Source organism: Lissotriton vulgaris, chromosome 7 (assembly GCF_964263255.1).
Source record: "Lissotriton vulgaris chromosome 7, aLisVul1.2, whole genome shotgun sequence".
NCBI lineage: Eukaryota > Metazoa > Chordata > Amphibia > Caudata > Salamandridae > Lissotriton > Lissotriton vulgaris.
Window position 1 is genome coordinate 102,811,365 of NC_141695.1, and position 17,980 is coordinate 102,829,344.

Below are 17,980 nucleotides of genomic sequence, written 5' to 3' on the forward strand. Positions count from 1 at the left end.
TTGTCAACAGATTATATGCAGCTTTACATTTCAAATCATCCATTTGGTTGTATTTACCTTGATCACTGTGACTCTGTCGCGCAGCATCCCCTGACTAACCGCTGCAGCCCGGGCTCCCCTGAGGGTCCTTTGAAGAGCCGCCTCTTTTTCCCCAAGCGTTGTGGCTCGAGCGCAGGCTGCCAATCACTGTGGCCCAGTCCGATTGTGAAGGGAACCCGCGGCGTGCTCCGGAGCTTGAGGAAGGCCGCGGCGTATTTCAGTCAGGCCTTGCTAGGCCTGAAGCTTCTGCCGAACTACCTCACGTGACGGGGCGTCGGAAGAGACTCCGCCCCCGCTGCGCTTCTATTGGATGCCGACAACGCGCCCCTGCAGGCCGCACTGCTATTGGTGGCTGCGGGCACACCTCGACCCTGCCGCAGCCTGATTGGTCCTGGGCCTGAGGAAGCCTCTGGAGGCCCAGGACCGGGAGAGGAGCCGGCACGAACGCTCCGGAGGAGCCCGAGAGCCCCCACTTGCCAGCTCAAGCCCTCGGAGGGCCTGGAAACCACCGGAAGCACACCGGATGGCAGGGGGCCCTCCCTTCCTGCCAGAATCAACGCTAGGGCTCCTGTGGGAGCCGAAGAGACCAGGTAACCCCTGGGAGGCTGGTGTAAGGCCAAAGGAGGCCCTGAGTTCGCCCCTCCCCTGGGGCACATTGTTGTTGGGCCCCGTTGGCCCTTGTTAGCCCAAAGAGAGCCCCCTGAACTGGGCCAAGACTCTGGTAGGCCCCTGGATCCGGGGCTAGTTAAGTTAACCCCTGCCTGGGGTAAAGTTGAACACCGGACCCTGTGGCTTTATGAGTGGTCCATTCTGGAGATCTGATCTGATCCTTTTAGGCCGGATAGGTGGTTTACTCATGCCTGATGCGATGGTTATTCCTGCCTAATGCATGGTCTGCTCACCTACTGAAATGGTTATTCTGGCCTACTACAATGTTTCATGAATGCCCACAGTTATCTCCTAGGTTGCTCCTGTGATGAAATGATTATTGCTCAGTAAAGAAATGTTCTTTGAATGTCTCTATAAGGAATTCCTTGCAGGTGCTGACTGGGAGCAAGGCTGATGCCAGGCTTACAGTTTTTTTTACTATTTAATATTTATCTATTTATGTATTTATGGCTGAGCAATGCAGAATATGCGCTTTTAAGAAAAGGTAATGAATTATCACTACTTTGGTTTTTGATTGCCCTGATCTTACACTTAGATAAAAGTTATTTATTTGAATAAAACATACTGGTGTGGGCTCAGTCTTTGCGTGCATTTGTTGTCTCAGTGGATGCGCATGCTGGGCAGTCATTTAACACCTAAGCTTTGGTTGCCTACCCGCTCGAGCCAGGCTACCCTCGGGGAGCTGGCGAACCCAGTTCCTACAAGAAGCATTTGCTGTGGTCTGGGCACTGAAGAAGCTAAGACTACCTATTTGGGGCTCACTTCTGAGTTCAGACAGACCTTAGATAGTTGATGTAAATGAGGGGTGAGACTCCAAAGCTGTTGAAGTAATCCATCTTCCTACAGGGAATGGACTTTATGGCTTTATGACTTAATGGAACACCACCCTGGTACAGAACAGGCCAATGCTGATGGTCTGTCCAGGTTCTTCCGCCTTAGTGAAGAGAACTCCAAGGAGGTTGTATAGTTCTCCCTAGTTTCAGCTATAGGGGCATGTGTTAGACCTGGAATCTTTTGGTGTGTTTCCCCAGTCTTTTTGCTTTCTGACTTCCCGGTTTTGACTCTATTTTTACTGGTTTAGTGCCTCTGCGCACTTTTTCACTGCTGTTCAGTGTTAATGTGCAAGTGCTCCTATTGTAAATTGTATTATGGATTGGTGTTTCCATGAATGACATATTTGATTTACTGGTAAGTCACCAGTAGAGTGCACTGGGAGTTCTTTTATAGTAACAGGGACCCCCTGAATCCAACTGGAGTTCCTAGGACAGGGCAACAACAATTTGAATAAAAATATTCCTAGGCAACCACTAACCTGTCGAGAATCAGGTTAAACATGAACATATGATGAACAAAAACCTCAATGTACTGACAAGATTTTTATATAAAAATATATATATATATATTTATTGGGTAACAATCCAAATATTAAAAGACATTAAAAAAGGATGGTATCCGAAGTATTATAACATAACCACCTTAATAGCATAAAAACAATTCATACAAATTATACAAATGCCAAAAACACAATAGTGATCGAAATGTTCAGACAATGAAGTAGATGTTATGGACAATCTCTACGCGCGTTTCAGCGATGGACCGCCTTTTTCAGGAGAACCACTTGATGTTCCGTACAGAGCGTCAGGTCTGTACTCCAGGTGATGAGTTTACAGGCTAAAGGTAGATATACTACTGATCCGGTGCGACTAAAGCTTCTGTGATGGAGAAAGGACTGCATAAAAAACGCTGAAATAGGCGAAGCTACACACCTAGTTAGTCTGGACCAGGTGGCCTGCCAGTATCACAATATGGGGCGAAAATGGCAACATTTTAAACTTGTCCAGGAAAATACACATAAATAGATCTCTATTTCATAGGTATGTAAAGTGGATAAATATCTTGATTTCCATTTTATTTTTCAGGAACTGACCTCAAGGGGATCTGAGTGTAAAGGAGTAGAGGTGAGTAGATGCGTGGGTCCCGTTTGTACAAACGGGACCCACGCATCGGAGGACGTTTATCACATATATCGCAAATAATTTCCAAGTTCCTCCGCTGCCAGTGACCTGTATTTTATGTGAGCTGCAGAGGGCTCTATACATCCTTGATCCCTCTACTCCTTCACACTCAGATCCCCTTGACCCCAGTTCCTGAAAAATAAAGTGAAAATAAAAAGAAAGTTAAACTAATCGTTGGGAAATGCATTCTATTATATTGAGGAAGCGTAGTTGGTTAATGTGACCACTGAATTTGCCTGTGTATGTAACCAGACTCCTACATATCTGAATCCTGGTTGACATAGTGGGGATTAGTGACATTTGTATTTATAGTGCTATGGCGTCCCAGCCTGCAACTCAAAGCACTGTGAATATATAAGTAATTTAAAAAAAGTTATATTACACATAGTATAGAAAATAATGGCAGTAGGGACTTAAAAGAAAGTCACATTGGGAATAACGTTAAATTATAGGCAATTATTTAAATATAATAAAAATATAAATACACTGTATGTTAAAAATGTTATCTAAAACATGTATTATACTTTAAAGTATTTTAATAAGGTTTGACTTTAAAATGTATGTAACATTCTTTTTAAAATATTAATAAATTAGTTTAAATAAATTCTGCACATTTTAAATAATGTTTAATACATATTACTTGATTTTAGTCATGAATCTTGTTTTAATTTGATCTTCCCAAAAATTCTTTTTTATTTAATATATTTGAAATATTTCTTTTCAAGTTTAATACAAATTTTTACTTTTTCCTCTACTTTATCATAATGTGAGCTCCACAATTGAGGCGTCAGTCTGCCTATTCCTATCCTGGGAGAAATTTGTGAAAATATTTTTATGTTAAATATTATTGTAAGTTGATGTTCCATATTTATTTTAAATATAGGACAAAATAAATAATGCTACCAAACTATTACCTTAATTATGATTAGCATATGTATTTATATAAAAATATATGAAATTAGCCTTATTTCTTTAAGACATATTGCAAAATCCCCTCATGACATGGAATATTTTTATTTATTTTATATGTATTAACAATTTCAAAAGTCAGACATAACATTAATTTCAATTCATTTAATTCTTTTTTTTAAACAAAAATTATCAATTTTTAAATTTAAAAAGTAACTGAAGTAGTTTATCATAACATAATATTTGCTTAATTATATGTACACATTTAAAAATAATATGATATATATATTTAATAGGTCATAATAAATAAATATATTTTCCCATCATTTGCCATTGGGTTGTATTTTAAGTCATTATGGTCTATAGGATAGTGGTTGGCCATGTGTATTGGTTGACTTGATCTTGGGTCCTTTTAGGTTTGGCTTGACAGCTCATCTGTAACGAGATTTAGGAGCTCCGCCCACCATCCTTGCGGTGTTGGGACCGGCCAACAGACATGCACCGGTCCCGCACCGTGAGTGAGGATGCTGTCGCCACCTTGGCGGTCACATTCTGCAATTTAACATTTAACATTGCACGTCACATTCTGCAATTTAACATTTAACATTGCGGCAGGTGCTGCTGAGAGCAGCACCGGCTGCAATGTTAAAACCGCATGGCCAGCATTTCACTGCACCACATGGCAGCCACGTGGTGCAGCGAAATATAGGGGGGTCCCATAGGTACCCTCCAAGTGCATCCCACCTCCCCCAGACACAAGGGGGGCCCGTGACCCAATCCCCACAAGCCACCATGGAAAGGCCTGTCTTTTCCCACATCCTAATATGGCGGACGGTACATGCCAGGCACCGCCAACATATTAGTGGCCCTGCTCCGCCCGCCTGGCAATCGTAACGATTGCCACCGGTGGAAAAGCCGCGGACAGACTTTGTGTCCGCCACAATAATATGGAGTGGGTAAATCTTATTGTGATGGCGGAACAATGGCCACCGGTGGTGGCAATCGTTCCTCCATCGTAATGAGCCTCTTAGGGTGGATAACCTAAAATAGAGCTTTCAGGAGTACTACAGAAAGGGCATTGGCTTTGCCCACACGTTGATAGCCAGGAGTACGTTTTGATTGGGCAGAAGTTGAGTGCTCCCACAGAAAAAAGTGTTGCACTCTGTGCAGCTGTGATTATTTCATTTTTTTACCCAGCTGCCAGAGCCCGCAGTATAATGACTACCTGAGCTTGCACTTTTGGGGGCACATGCATTGCATTGTAAAGCTAAATTGTCTTTAGATACCTAGATAATTTACGGTGCTTTTATTTTCCCGGGCAGCAGTACAGATGGGAATAGGGCAGTCATAGGGAATGTACTATCCCGCCCCTTACATCATTATCTTTAAACTTCAGAATGCAGTTTTGTGTTTTCAGAGCAGTATGACATACCCAGGGCTACACTAATCTACATGGATTTGTAGGTCTGGCTTCACAATACAGCTGTCATTTGACCTTAAGGTGCTGAACAAAAAGAACTTTCCGAGGTACTGATAGAGTAGCTTAGATTTTACCATCATGTTGGTAACCCTGATTGTAGGATTTGATGGGGCCAAATTTGTGTGCTACCATTTTAGCACTGCTTGTATTTGGTTTGTGACGAAGCTTATACTCTATACACCAGCACTGAGTTGTTTGTAGTGGCAAGGCAGTGATCATGGCTGTTAGCCTGATCTGTTAATTATTAATTGAAATGATAAGGACAGTAGACCTGACATTATTATTACGACAAGCGGGAGCCTTTTAAACTCGATAGCAGTACCTTTGTATTGCTTCGCCTCGCCACAGCAAATTGCCTGTTGCATCTCCGGCCACAGGGGGACTGAACCACATTTCCCTGCATTCTTTGTGGCGCCAATGTCATGCTGAGCGCCAGGAGACGCTCAAATAGCGCGCAGGGCGCAGGGCTCCTGCAGCGCGGGACGCGTGCAGGCCATGCCCGGGCCGCGCCAGCGCCAAGGGCGGGCCAATCTGCGCCCGTCAGAGGCCGTAAAGACGTCAGGTCGGGCCACACCATCTTCACCTGTGATCCGGACTTTTATGGACTTTAATCGGAATATTGGGACATTGGGACTAAGGTACGAGGGTCTAATATTGCTGCTATATATTGTTGCTACAAAGAACATCAATAGAGGAAAATGGCACAGAAAACATTGAATAAACGGAAATCATTAACAGGCCAGGGAGTGGTGGGTACCCTGGAAGCTTTTCTGTTTAGGTGCAGAGTCAGCTGTTATTCATGAAATAGCTCTTACAGAGCGAAGACTATTACTGGAGCCACAACTCCCCTTAATTCAACCTGTAATGTTTGACCCTGTAGACCTTACTATCTCCCAACATAGCTCCTTTTTGACTAATGTATCATTCAGTCAGGTACCCAAACCCAATGATGCCCCAAAGACAAGACATATTAACGAGGCCTAAAGCAATTACCAGAGGACTAAAAAGTAAAATCACTCAGTGGTGTAGTCCTTTAATCCAACCCAAGAAAAGAAAAGGGCAGGGCTCTACTAAGCAATCTTATCCCCTGCCAAAAAGAGGGTGTAAAAGCAAAATTCTGGAGGAGGAGGGGAATTGCCCAATCACTAGTACTGTGAATAAGGATGCTACCCTACCAACGCTATGTCCCCCACAGATTATTGAAAGCGGGGAGTTCTGGACAAAAATGGGTGAGGTTGTCTCAGTTTTATTGAACCCACTGATACTAAAGTTATTGAGACTAAAAGCAAGCATAGATACATTAGAAAAGCTTGCAGGTTGTGTTCACGCAAATCAGCTGACCCAGATGAGTCAGATGGGTTTTCAGCCTCCTCAGCCACACCTGACCAATACATGTCAATATAGAACTAAGTCTGTCCTGCCTAATCGGATTGACGGATCTATGACTGTACAGCCTGGTATCCTTGGCCCCGGCTTAGCGGAAGCATCCCAAATTGCTCCATTGAATCTCCCACTCAATTGCTCCATTGAATCTCCCACTCAACCGCCATAACACCGCAGCCTTGGACAGGCTACACGACACAGTTAAGGCCCCAAGCACTATTCAAGAACTGCTGCTGAACATCCAAAAGGAAGCCCCCTAATAAATGTAATTAGGAACGTAGAGAGGAAGCCCAGTCAACAGCTGCTCGAAGACAAGAAAGCCAATCACTAAGAGACCCACCCTGCAAAAGCACATTACATCTCCCTCCAGAAGCAACACCTTACACTATTGTGTTGGCTAACATCCCTTCTTTGCCACAGGGAGTCAGGGAACATTGGACCAACACTAAAAAATAAATCATTGCATTTGATAAGTGTAAGGACAGGATTATCAAACCTGCTCTTTACAGAGTTTAAGATGATCAGACGGATTGGCTGGTTAGGAAGATTTAAAAAGTCACTAGAGGTTGACTGCGTAGTACTAACATTTGGATCGCCAGATCTAGTTCAAACAATACTAGATAGGGCAGGTAACAGGTCAATAGAACAAGAGGGGATCAACATTCTATCACTGGGTTACTTATACAAGCCACATACCCCCACACAGTTTCTACTAGGAGAAGGCAGTGGTGAGGGCTGGAGACAATATAGATATGCCATCCCAGTGAATAATTACTAGGATTTTCTTAACACCTTAGATGATAATGACTGACGGAAGTCACCAAATGGGGGTTCAGCTGTTGACACGGATATCTCTAGGGGCAACACGATGGTAGTAACATCAACTGATCGCTCAATAGTACAAGAGACCGTAGATCTCATGTCATCGCACATGATAAATGTGAGGGAACCCCCTGAAAGATGCACCCCGAATAGCCCTCCAGTCAACCGACTTGTCACCCACGCCTCCATTGAGGCGTGGGTGAGAACTCTACATCCATTTAAAGTAGATTATTGATGTCAGTTTTGCTTTTACAATGTATATTGTCGGTGTCTCTTTTAGGGATATTGTTTTATATCCAAATAAAGATTATTATTATTACCGTCAAAGCATGCTCTTATTCGTCATGTTCTTATTCCGAGTTTCTTTAGGGTTGGTTTTAAACGATATCTGCGTTCCTTTTCCAGTCCTTTGCACATGCATATTAAGTGAAGGATATTCTCTTTTGGGTCCATACATAAACGGCAATTTGTTATCATTTGGGGACGTTCCATTGGAGAACATAGTATTGTGATGGAAGAATGCCCAGCCATAAACTTATGAACTTCTCCTTTGTGGTTCGTGTGTAACCGACTCCTAGGTAGCTTTGACAGGAGCTGCTGGTATAACTTTGGATGACGGTCCAGTCATGAGCCCTGTTGGCTAATGTTGCTTTGTCCTCAGGTAGCAAATTGATCCTTACTGATTTATTTACTAGTTGTTTGAACGTTTTATGGGATCCAATGCTTTTTCAGGCATCTTGTAGTACCAATGAGTCTATTGAATGCTTTAAGTAGCTTACAGCTGCACACTTATTTTCCTTTCTAACTCCTTCCAGAGATGGTGTTCCAAGCTTGAGACTTCGGCTCCCTGTATTTTATGCCAACTTTTGGCATAGGCGCCCATTCTATCTATTCTTTGGTTCTTTAGGCCAAATTCAAGCCTTATTTGTGCCTGCGAGGTATACGGGCAGGTTGAATATCATTTGCATTGCCCTGGCTGTTGTGTTGTCCAATGACAGCGCGCCCCTCCCTTGGAGTCATTCGTTTCCGTGGGTGATGGCCGGTGTTAGTTTTGCTTGGATCACTTGTAGTAATGGGGTGAAGCTGTGGCCAGCTACTTTCGTTTTAAGATTCCTCAGTGCGACCGCTATTGCCATTCCTCTCCTTGTTATTGCTTCTTTCTGTGGTTGAAATGTCCCTTTTCTATCAACAATTACTCCCAAGTATTTGTATTCGTCTACAGTTTACAATGTTAATCCTCCCATTTGCCAGCTAAACTTGGGTTTGGACGTCTTCACGTTTATTCTATTAGCTTTTGTTTTTAAGAGGTTTACGCTGAGGCCATTCGTTGCCGAATATTTGTATGTTGTATTGATTAGATGTTGTAACCCTATCGGCATGCGGCTAATAAGGACAATATCATCCGCATACATCAAGTACGAGAGATTAAGCCCTCCTAGGTTTGGGGCATGCAAGTTACTTTCGTCTAGCTTCAATGACAGATTGTACATAAAGAAGTTGAAAAGGGTCAGAGCTAGCACGCACAATTGTTTAAGACCCTTGGTCGTCTGTATTTTCGTTGACAGGTTGTCGCCTGATCCAAGCTTAATTTGTACTCACTTGTCTGTATGTAGTAACATCAGTTGATACAATAGAATTGAAGAATATTTTTCTAGTTGGCCAGCTCCTCCCATAATAGGTTTCTGTTGATGTTATTGAAAGCTGAAGTGAAATCGATGAAACATACATAAAGAGGCAGGTTGGCAAGTTTGACAGCATCTATTAGGAGTGTTAAGGCCAAAATATTTGCCGTTGTTCCCATTTGTTTCCGAAAACCTGTCTAGGTAATGGGGATCACAGCATTTTTGTTTGCCCATTCCGTAAGCTCCTCTAGTAAAAGGCCGGCATAACATTTGGCCTCATTGTCGATTAAGCTGCCTTTCTTGTGTATTGGAGCTAATATTGAGCCTTTCCATGATTCAGGATTTTTTTTAGGTTCTAATATCTGTTTATATAATGGTGATAACTCCACTGCCCAGTATTCCGGGTTTCGTTTGTACAGAATGGGTGGGGATTCCGTTGGGGCCCGGCGCCCCCTCTGTCTTACCTTTCGCTATCCTACTTATAATTTGTTTTTCTGTGAAGGCCAATATGGTTGTCTACGTTTGTAGGGCCCAATCTAGGATTTTACTGTCGGGTTCTGTTGGCCCCGTTATGGTGTTCCTTGGTGCTGTGTTAAAGTGGAGCAAAAGGTACTCAGACCCCGTTTCTTCAGTAAGGTTAGAGTTAATGCTAGGTCTTCTCGGGTTCTGGAGGCTGTTCACCATTTTCCAGAATCTTCCGCTGGTCTTATTTCATTTTGCGTCGTGGAGCAGCTTAGCCCTTATCTCTTCCTCTGCTTCCCTTTTTGAATGCCAAATTAGTTTCTTTTTGGTGGTTTTTAGTTTTTGCAGTTCCTTTTGAACGGCTTTGTCCGGTCCATCTCGGTGTAGTCGCCGCAGTAATTTAAATAATGTTTCTCTTAAGGTACATTAGGTTGCTTTTTTTGTTTTATTAACTTGTCGTGACCTTCCATGCTATGAGTCCACTTTGTGGGGCTTCTTGGCTTTGAACTTCCATTGTTGTGTGGGCCTTTTTTTTCCTTGTGTGTGCGTTCCCAAGGCTGCTGGTGAATAGCTCCCATCGAGTTAAGTTGTCTATCTGAGTCACAGTATTTTGTTCCCACTCTATTGTCTTTTGAGCAAATTGCGGTAGGGGTGAGAAATGTATTATTTGTGTAAATAAGTAATAAGGTGAAAAACCAGGGATGGTTTACCACAAAAGGTACACGCGCACTTACTAATCTAAAATTGGAACTGCATAAGCAACCTAGAAACCTCACAAAGGTCAGACAGGCAAGGCAAGAGTATAGAATGGCTCTTAATGAAAAAAGACGTGCCCTAAAAAGAGATGCATGGGAGTCTCTTCAGAGTGTAGCACGAATGAAAGATAGTGCTGCTTTCTGGAGAGTGGTAAAAACCCCTTTCCTACAATCTATGGATGGTCCCACAATAGAGATTGCCATATCGAAGGCGCAATGGATTAATTGCTGGAGTTTCAGCGACAGTGTCTCCCTTGCAGCAGAGTTATTGGTGGGTTGGCTTGTATAGACAGACTTGAAATTATGTCCTTTCTTGTGACATTTGTCAACAGATTATATGCAGCTTTACATTTCAAATCATCCATTTGGTTGTATTTACCTTGATCACTGTGACTCTGTCGCGCAGCATCCCCTGACTAACCGCTGCAGCCCGGGCTCCCCTGAGGGTCCTTTGAAGAGCGGCCTCTTTTTCCCCAAGTGTTGTGGCTCGAGCGCAGGTTGCCGATCACTGCGGCCCAGTCCGATTGTGAAGGGAACCCGCGGCGTGCTCCGGAGCTTGAGGAAGGCCGCCGCGTATTTCAGTCAGGCCTTGCTAGGCCTGAAGCTTCTGCCGAACTACCTCACGTGACGGGGCGTCGGAAGAGACTCCGCCCCCGCTGCGCTTCTATTGGATGCCGACAACGCGCCCCTGCAGGCCGCACTGCTATTGGTGGCTGCGGGCACACCTCGTCCCTGCCGCAGCCTGATTGGTCCTGGGCCTGAGGAAGCCTCTGGAGGCCCAGGACCGGGAGAGGAGCCGGCACGAACGCTACGGAGGAGCCCGAGAGCCCCCACTTGCCAGCTCAAGCCCTCGGAGGGCCTGGAAACCACCGGAAGCACACCGGATGGCAGGGGGCCCTCCCTTCCTGCCAGAATCAACGCTAGGGCTCCTGTGGGAGCCGAAGAGACCAGGTAACCCCTGGGGAGGCTGGTGTAAGGCCAAAGGAGGCCCCGAGTTCGCCCCTCCCCTGGGGCACATTGTTGTTGGGCCCCGTTGGCCCTTGTTAGCCCAAAGAGAGCTCCCTGAACTGGGCCAAGACTCTGGTAGGCCCCTGGATCCGGGGCTAGTTAAGTTAACCCCTGCCTGGGGTAAAGTTGAACACCGGACCCTGTGGCTTTATGAGTGGTCCATTCTGGAGATCTGATCTGATCCTTTTAGGCCGGATAGGTGGTTTACTCATGCCTGATGCGATGGTTATTCCTGCCTAATGCATGGTCTGCTCACCTACTGAAATGGTTATTCTGGCCTACTACAATGTTTCATGAATGCCCACAGTTATCTCCTAGGTTGCTCCTGTGATGAAATGATTATTGCTCAGTAAAGAAATGTTCTTTGAATGTCTCTATAAGGAATTCCTTGCAGGTGCTGACTGGGAGCAAGGCTGATGCCAGGCTTACAGTTTTTTTTACTATTTAATATTTATCTATTTATGTATTTATGGCTGAGCAATGCAGAATATGCGCTTTTAAGAAAAGGTAATGAATTATCACTACTTTGGTTTTTGATTGCCCTGATCTTACACTTAGATAAAAGTTATTTATTTGAATAAAACATACTGGTGTGGTCTCAGTCTTTGCGTGCATTTGTTGTCTCAGTGGATGCGCATGCTGGGCAGTCATTTAACACCTAAGCTTTGGTTGCCTACCCGCTCGAGCCAGGCTACCCTCGGGGAGCTGGCGAACCCAGTTCCTACAAGAAGCATTTGCTGTGGTCTGGGCACTGAAGAAGCTAAGACTACCTATTTGGGGCTCACTTCTGAGTTCAGACAGACCTTAGATAGTTGATGTAAATGAGGGGTGAGACTCCAAAGCTGTTGAAGTAATCCATCTTCCTACAGGGAATGGACTTTATGGCTTTATGACTTAATGGAACACCACCCTGGTACAGAACAGGCCAATGCTGATGGTCTGTCCAGGTTCTTCCGCCTTAGTGAAGAGAACTCCAAGGAGGTTGTATAGTTCTCCCTAGTTTCAGCTATAGGGGCATGTGTTAGACCTGGAATCTTTTGGTGTGTTTCCCCAGTCTTTTTGCTTTCTGACTTCCCGGTTTTGACTCTATTTTTACTGGTTTAGTGCCTCTGCGCACTTTTTCACTGCTGTTCAGTGTTAATGTGCAAGTGCTCCTATTGTAAATTGTATTATGGATTGGTGTTTCCATGAATGACATATTTGATTTACTGGTAAGTCGCCAGTAGAGTGCACTGGGAGTTCTTTTATAGTAACAGGGACCCCCTGAATCCAACTGGAGTTCCTAGGACAGGGCAACAACAATTTGAATAAAAATATTCCTAGGCAACCACTAACCTGTCGAGAATCAGGTTAAACATGAACATATGATGAACAAAAACCTCAATGTCCTGACAAGATTTTTATATAAAAATATATATATATATATTTATTGGGTAACAATCCAAATATTAAAAGACATTAAAAAAGGATGGTATCCGAAGTATTATAACATAACCACCTTAATAGCATAAAAACAATTCATACAAATTATACAAATGCCAAAAACACAATAGTGATCGAAATGTTCAGACAATGAAGTAGATGTTATGGACAATCTCTACGCGCGTTTCAGCGATGGACCGCCTTTTTCAGGAGAACCACTTGATGTTCCGTACAGAGCGTCAGGTCTGTACTCCAGGTGATGAGTTTACAGGCTAAAGGTAGATATACTACTGATCCGGTGCGACTAAAGCTGCTGTGATGGAGAAAGGACTGCATAAAAAACGCTGAAATAGGCGAAGCTACACACCTAGTTAGTCTGGACCAGGTGGCCTGCCAGTATCACAATATGGGGCGAAAATGGCAACATTTTAAACTTGTCCAGGAAAATACACATAAATGGATCTCTATTTCATAGGTATGTAAAGTGGATAAATATCTTGATTTCCATTTTATTTTTCAGGAACTGACCTCAAGGGGATCTGAGTGTAAAGGAGTAGAGGGTGAGTAGATGCGTGGGTCCCGTTTGTACAAACGGGACCCACGCATCGGAGGACGTTTATCACATATATCGCAAATAATTTCCAAGTTCCTCCGCTGCCAGTGACCTGTATTTTATGTGAGAGAACAATACACCTGCCTGTGCTGAGAAACTGTTTCTTAGAACGCAACCGATGATAAAGCATACATGAAAAAATAGCATGAACACTTGCTTTTAGAATTGCAACTTTTAATTCAATTTTTTCTGAAGACTGTTATTATTTTTAGTCTTTTATCTTTTTAGTGCATGAGAATACAAACAACATGAATAAAATTATACATTTATATACAAACAAAAAACACACATTGGTATGTACATAGTTCCAACAAACTCACACTCAACACATTCTTGGCCATCCAATCATACAAAAACCACATTCATACTGGTCCCAGTGTCATGAAAACAATTGTGTAAAATAAATGACAATCCTGTTTGTTAATTTTTACACATAACTCAGATTTTTCAAATTTTTGCAAGAAAGCGATATTTCAATACAATTAGTGCATTAGATATAGGACAAATGACAAGGGACCGGGTCAGGTCGACGCGTTTCGAACCCTACAATTCTGGGGGTTCTCTTCAGGACCACAGTCTGACTAGAAAGAAAAGAGGAAAAAATCATCACTAACCAAAACCTTCGAGATCACCATCTCAACCAATGTACAGTATCCCTCAGCCTACCTCGACAAGTGGGACGAGTCTCCACAGAAAACGAGAAAGAACAGGTGTATTCCCAGTGAAGAGGGAGCGAGAGGTGCTGCAAGAAAGATAGGATATTCTCAATCTCACTGCGCGTTTCCAACATAACTGTGCCTGCGCTGGTTGGTACAATGGGTCTGTGCGCTTACCTTTGAGTAGCGCGCGTTTGCTCAAAACAATGCTTCCCAGTTGGGATGTGCACGGTCCGAGGGCTCGGATCCGGCGTCACTGAAGCTGGGGAAAGAAAGGGTAACGCGGGTTACCGTCATAAAAAAGCGATCGCGTGGTCTTTTCCTGGGTGTGGGCGCTCGCTGGCGCTTTGGTGAGAAGCTTACCGTGATTGATGCTCTGTGTCAGAAGTCCACAGTATTCGCTCCTCACCCTGCAGTCAATGGCGGGTTACCGGAGTCTCCCAGCAGTGTAGCTTATGGGTGTGGCTTGGCCCCAAGGGATGTTGGGAAATGTAGTGCTGTGGTCCTAACAGGAGTGACAAAGTCAAAAGAAGCGGCAAAGGCTTCTGGGAGATGAAGTCCATTCATAAAAAATCAAGGATGGGTTTTATAAATTTCGGAAATTTCATTTAGTCCACTGACCGCTGTATCATATTTCATTATTAGCAGTGCTTCCCTTTGGGTCAGTCTTGCTTCCACATCACCGCCTCTTGGGTCGTTTTCAATTTTGGACAGAACTGTCCACTTGAAGTTATTCTTGTCATGTTTTTTCTTCAACCAATGATGAACTAAGGGCGCATTGTCCACTTCTCTGCGTAACCTGGATTTATGCTGAGTGATGCGTTGTCTGACCTCTTGGGTAGTTTTCCCAATGTATAACTTGGGGCAGGGACATACAATGGCATAAACTACATTCCTTGTTTTACAGTTTGTGAACACTTCATGTTTCCAGTGAATGTTGTTAAACGAAAACAATGTCTCTTCTATAGTGTCAGGGCAACAGACGCAGGTTCCACATTTATGGTGTCCTTTGATCTGTGGAAAGCCAAATAGACTTCTTAGGGTCGGCGGTTCTTCAGTGGGCAGTGCTGCCCTAACAATATGGTTGGCCACGCTTTTTTCTTTTTTGAAGGCAAACAGAGGCGGGTTTTTGAAGTCCTCATGCAAGTCTTTCACTATATGCCAATTAACATTTATCAACTTCTTAAGTTGATTTGCAGCCGGGCAGAAGGTTGACACACATACCAATCGGTTTTGCTCCCCTCTAGTTTTCTTGTGCATCAATGTCTCACGTGGTGTCCACCACGCTCTTTTCAGAGACATTTTTAGTAGTTTCCTCGGATATCCTCTTTGGAGAAGCCTCTCCAAAAGTGAATTTGCATGTGCGAAGTATTCCTCTTTGCATGAACAATTTCTACGGATTCTAAGGAATTGTCCGAATGGCAAATTTTGCCTCAGACTTCGCGGGTGATTGCTTGTGAATAACAGAGCTTTATTTCTATCTGTAGGCTTTCTGAATAAAGTTGTTTCTAGGCTTCCATTGCGAGGGACAACTTGTACGTCCAGAAATGTGATAGATTGGTTGGAGGACGTGCAATTAAACTTTATGTCACTTGTACGTCCGTTCAGCCATTCAACAAACATATTGAGAGATCCAAGGTTCCCAGTCCAAATGAGGAAAACATCGTCTATATATCGCATATAATGCGAAATCTGATGTCTAAAGGGATTGTCGTTATAAATGAATTTTTGCTCGTATAGACCCATGAACATGACCGCGAATTCCGGGGCGAATGGACAGCCCATAGCCACTCCCTTCACCTGAAGGAAGTATTCGGAATTGAAAGTGAAAAAATTCTTTTTTAGTGCGAAGGATGCCAGCTGAAGGATAAATTCTGAAGGGACTTGACACGGTCTGACACGTGTGTCCAAGAAAAATGGAAGTGTCTCAAGGGCTTGGTCTTGAGGGATCTGTGTGTATAGCGAAACGACGTCTAGCGTCACTAAAAGCCTTGGATCTCTCAATATGTAGACCTTACTATCTCCCAACATAGCTCCTTTTTGACTAATGTATCATTCAGTCAGGTACCCAAACCCAATGATGCCCCAAAGACAAGACATATTTACGAGGCCTAAAGCAATTACCAGAGGACTAAAAAGTAAAATCACTCAGTGGTGTAGTCCTTTAATCCAACCCAAGAAAAGAAAAGGGCAGGGCTTTACTAAGCAATCGTATCCCCTGCCAAAAAGAGGGTGTAAAAGCAAAATTCTGGAGGAGGAGGGGAATTGCCCAATCACTAGTACTGTGAATAAGGATGCTACCCTACCAACTCTATGTCCCCCACAGATTATTGAAAGCGGGGAGTTCTGGACAAAAATGGGTGAGGTTGTCTCAGTTTTATTGAACCCACTGATACTAAAGTTATTGAGACTAAAAGCAAGCATAGATACATTAGAAAAGCTTGCAGGTTGTGTTCACGCAAATCAGCTGACCCAGATGAGTCAGATGGGTTTTCAGCCTCCTCAGCCACACCTGACCAATACATGTCAATATAGAACTAAGTCTGTCCTGCCTAATCGGATTGACGGATCTATGACTGTACAGCCTGGTATCCTTGGCCCCGGCTTAGCGGAAGCATCCCAAATTGCTCCATTGAATCTCCCACTCAATTGCTCCATTGAATCTCCCACTCAACCGCCATAACACCGCGGCCTTGGACAGGCTACACGACACAGTTAAGGCCCCAAGCACTATTCAAGAACTGCTGCTGAACATCCAAAAGGAAGCCCCCTAATAAATGTAATTAGGAACGTAGAGAGGAAGCCCAGTCAACAGCTGCTCGAAGACAAGAAAGCCAATCACTAAGAGACCCACCCTGCAAAAGCACATTACATCTCCCTCCAGAAGCAACACCTTTCACTATCGTGTTGGCTAACATCCCTTCGTTGCCACACGGAGTCAGGGAACATTGGACCAACACTAAAAAATAAATCATTGCATTTGATAAGTGTAAGGACAGGATTATCAAACCTGCTCTTTACAGAGTTTAAGATGATCAGACGGATTGGCTGGTTAGGAAGATTTAAAAAGTCAATAGAGGTTGACTGCGTAGTACTAACATTTGGATCGCCAGATCTAGTTCAAACAATACTAGATAGGGCAGGTAACAGGTCAATAGAACAAGAGGGGATCAACATTCTATCACTGGGTTACTTATACAAGCCACAGACCCCCACACAGTTTCTACTAGGAGAAGGCAGTGGTGAGGGCTGGAGACAATATAGATATGCCATCCAGTGAATAATTACTAGGATTTTCTTAACACCTTAGATGATAATGACTGACGGAAGTCACCAAATGGGGGTTCAGCTGTTGACACGGATATCTCTAGGGGCAACACGATGGTAGTAACATCAACTGATCGCTCAATAGTACAAGAGACCGTAGATCTCATGTCATCGCACATGATAAATGTGAGGGAACCCCCTGAAAGATGCACCACGAATAGCCCTCCAGTCAACCGACTTGTCACCCACGCCTCCATTGAGGCGTGGGTGAGAACTCTACATCCATTTAAAGTAGATTATTGATGTCAGTTTTGCTTTTACAATGTATATTGTCGGTGTCTCTTTTAGGGATATTGTTTTATATCCAAATAAAGATTATTATTATTACCGTCAAAGCATGCTCTTATTCGTCATGTTCTTATTCCGAGTTTCTTTAGGGTTGGTTTTAAACGATATCTGCGTTCCTTTTCCAGTCCTTTGCACATGCATATTAAGTGAAGGATATTCTCTTTTGGGTCCATACATAAACGGCAATTTGTTATCATTTGGGGACGTTCCATTGGAGAAGATAGTATTGTGATGGAAGAATGCCCAGCCATAAACTTATGAACTTCTCCTTTGTGGTTCGTGTGTAACCGACTCCTAGGTAGCTTTGGCAGGAGCTGCTGGTATAACTTTGGATGACGGTCCAGTCATGAGCCCTGTTGGCTAATGTTGCTTTGTCCTCAGGTAGCAAATTGATCCTTACTGATTTATTTACTAGTTGTTTGAACGTTTTATGGGATCCAATGCTCTTTCAGGCATCTTGTAGTACCAATGAGTCTATTGAATGCTTTAAGTAGCTTACAGCTGCACACT